We start from the raw sequence: 4,042 nt of genomic DNA on the forward strand, positions 1-4,042 counted from the left end.
GTGCTCAGGACACTGGAATCAAAACCACAGCTAAGCACTGCTAAGAAAACTAGGGACCTTACCTTCCTAATTGAATCAGCAAACAATGGATGTTTTGATTCTCACTAAAGAGACACTTGATAAAATATATAGCAGTCTGACCAGTGGCATCTGTACCCTCATAGCATGTTGGAGAAAAATTTTTAAAACAGTACTTTGCATTTTTAAATATATTGTCATATTTGATGACTTTTTGTGAAACTAATTGGATTCTATATGTATATAAATATTTATTAATTCATATTAAGTATGTATTCACTTTAATTGAATGATACATGAATCTATATTTATATTCATGTAGACCTATGAGGTTTAATATGGTTATTCATATGATTAAAGATACATGTTTCTTAAAATTATCTTGAATAAATGGGATTTTGGAATTGATATATTGTACTTACTGAGCACTTTATTTTTTCTTATGAGACTGATCTCGAGCTATTGTAGGACCACATGTGTTGGTAATTATTAGTCCCAATCCTGGCATTAATAACTTACTGTTGGGCAGGAGAAGAGCTGCTTCTAAACCTTGTGCTTTCATATATTGCTTTGTAAATTTTGAATGATAATGAGCTATGAAGTACCAGGGATATATGATATGTGAATACAAATACTACAGTATTATTAAAGTCATATGGAAACATCTAGCCCTTCTTACTGTTTCTAAATATTCCACTTGAAGTAGGAAATTCTTGTGAAAAATAAAAAGGGTTGAATATACTGGCAGGTTTCCCTAAATATTTATGGGGAATATTTAGCAAAAAGAGGGCGACTATTTCCACAACAAGGATCTGCACAAGCTTAGGAGGAACTACATAACAATGATTTATGGATGGTAGAATAAAGCTGGGGCGATACAGGAACTTTCTAAGCAGAGCTGACAAACAAGTGACAAAGTAGTGCCTCTACCCTTTCTCTTGTCTTTAGATGTTCTCCTCATCCTCACTGCCTTCTGTACTTTCTGAAAGCCCCAAGTGCTCCAGGTCAGCCAGATCCTACATCTTCTTGATTACACACCTTATATATTTTTAAAAATGTTTTAATTGATCTTTAGAGAGAGGAAGAGAGAGAGAGGTGAAAGAAACATTGATTGGTTGCCTCCCATATACCCTGACTGGGGATCAAACCCACAACCTGGGTATGTGCCCTGACTGGGAATTGAACCTTCCACCTTTTGGTGTATGGAATGACTTCCAACCAACTGAACCACACTGGCCAGGGCTCACATGTTATACTTTTTAATATACATTTTCATAATTTTTCTTTTGTGTCTTCAGAACCAGTTCTCTCCCTCCATTTAAATGCTTTCCTAACATATCTAACTGACACAGTTTTTCTTCAAAGTGGATTCCCTTCCTTGGTTTCAATGAAAACCTTTGGAGGGTAGGAAATCATTCAGATACTTATTTCATATAGAACACAGTACTTCTTTCCTGTCTAGAAATTTCTTCCAAAAGTTGGACCCATTTTCTATTGTTCTTCAAGCTCTTTATCACTTATGTGATAAATCTGAGAGGACTATAAATCTGAGAGGAGTAAAAACTCTGTCATTCATGAGTTTCAAGACATTTAATTCAGCAGAGCTTCAAATAAGAATTTCTTATAACCTAGATATCCTCATGGGGATCCCAGGGGTGCATTCTATAGCCCAAAATGACCACAGTCCTGGTTTCACTTAGCTGTTCTAGCCTTGATGTGTGTTACCAGAGAGTTTACCTTTGTCTGATGTGACTTGTTTAATGCTTTGCTCAATAGAAGTGATATTTAAAGCAGAACCAAAGTTTATAAATTTCTTTACTTATAGACAAGTTCGTATCTGCCCAATGCTTATAGTCATAAGTCAGGAGACACTTTCATGGTTGGCATAAATCTTTCCCTATACAGAATTAACACTAATTCATTCCTCTTGCTTAGATAATAACCTTCATGGCTTCATTTAAAGCATTATGAAATGTCTGTGGAGCATAAAGAGTATTTCTGGTGGAAAAATAAATTCAAAATGATCCTAAAAATAAGTAGAAAACAGTGTTGGCTTAGTTGCTACAAAGGGAAGAGAGGAGGTTCTACCAACCCCATCGCCTCCTGCATGTGTCACACTAGCTCTGAATATAGCTAAAGAGTACAGGAGTTATAGCACACACTTGGAACACTCTGAAGTGTGTGTGTGTGTGTGTGTGTGTGTGTGTGTGTGTGTGTGTGTGTGTAATTTCCTGTATCAAGAAATACATGGTTTCCAGGTGTCTCCTCTCACTTCCTTTACCCATTTCAGTCATTTGAAATATGAGTTGAAAAGATCTTTGAATGGAGATGTTTCTTTATTAACAACTAGAGGTCCAGTGCATGAATTCGTGCATGGGTGGGGTCCCTTGGCCTGGCTGGCAATCGATTGGGGCTGTCTGGCCCAGTCCCGATCAGGGCCGATGGGGGCTGGCCGGCCAGGGAGGGACCGCAGAAGGGGTCCAGGGAGTGTCTGGCTCTCTCGCCCAGTCGTAATCAGCCAGACCCCAGCAGCAAGCTAACCTACCAGTTGGAGCGTCTGCCCCCTTGTGGTCATTGGCCATCATAGCAACTGGTCAAGCAGTCGACCCAATGCTTGACCGATTGGCCTGACACTAAGCATATTACACTTTTATTATATAGGATTATGCCTCCAAAAATAAGCAATCCCAGAATGACATGCAATTCTAAGCAATGATTACATATCTAACATGTTCCTAAATGGGCTTTTGAGTCATGACTAATTATTACACCCTAATTTCCCAGGCTTTAAAAACAGTTCATCCTATATAATAAAGGTTAATATGCAAATAGGCCGAATGGTGGAACAACTGAACAACCTTTTTTAAATTGCTGCCAAACATTCAAAAAATTAGTTTGTAAGTTTGTTTGGGATAATTGCACAATATGCTGTTATAAAACATCAAAAATTATAATGACATTATAAAATAATATCATGTAAGGATATTCTTTGCTCTAACCCAGTGGTCAGCAAACTCATTAGTCAACAGAGCCAAACATCAACAGTACAACGATTGAAATTTCTTTTGAGAGCCAAATTTTTTAAACTTAAACTTCTTCTAATGCCACTTCTTCAAAATAGACTCACCCAGGCCTTGGTATTTTGTGGAAGAGCCACACTCAAGGGGCCAAAGAGCCGCATGTGGCTCACGAGCTGCAGTTTGCCAACCATGGCTCTAAGCTATGGCAATTCAATTTCAAACTGGCTGTCAATTTCTTTTTGTATAGACAAGGTCTAGTTACATTTTCTGCACCTCTCCCAGGAGCAAATAATGATAGTAGACGTGTTTTTGCTTTTGCTTCCCCTCCTTTGGTGTCCACACAAGCCAGAAGCCTCTCTTTAATTTTACACACAAAGGAGCAGTGGTTTGATTTTGTGTCATACAAAAGGGAAGCTGGGTGGCAACACCTGTGTAATTATACTTCCTTGCCCCACCCATGTTCCTCCTGAATGAACCAAGGTGTTTGGTATTATTGGTGACTACATTAGGCAGGGATCAGCCCACATAAGGGTTCTTACCCATGAAGGGTCAGGAACAGAAGTAAAAAATACTTCCCCATTTGCCCCAGGTAATATTACCGTACAGCTGATTACTACTAGCATGGCAAGAAAGACGTTCTCAGGCGTCTGTACCGTCTTCTTTACCATGCCCCAGGTGGTCTCCAGGCTGTTTGTTGTCTGGCTCATCCTCCTCCTGCTCCTCATCTTCAGTAGATTGCTTGGAGTCGCTGCTCTCTGTGGCTGAGATAGTTGATTGTCTGCAGCTGCATGGTGTAGCTCCAGGCACAAGGTCCTCATTAATCTACTAGTTTCTCTCTTGGAGTTTAATATTTCTAGCAGGAATCCACACGGACTTGGAAAAATTCTCTGGAAATATACAAGCATACCCTCTGCCAAAGGTTAATAATGGATCGGGTCCCTTCCATAGACCAGATTCGGGATCTTTCCATTTAACTAGACCATTTTCTTTTGTTTTATTCTGAC

This window comes from Eptesicus fuscus, chromosome 8 (assembly GCF_027574615.1).
Source record: "Eptesicus fuscus isolate TK198812 chromosome 8, DD_ASM_mEF_20220401, whole genome shotgun sequence".
Classification (NCBI taxonomy): Eukaryota; Metazoa; Chordata; class Mammalia; order Chiroptera; family Vespertilionidae; genus Eptesicus; species Eptesicus fuscus.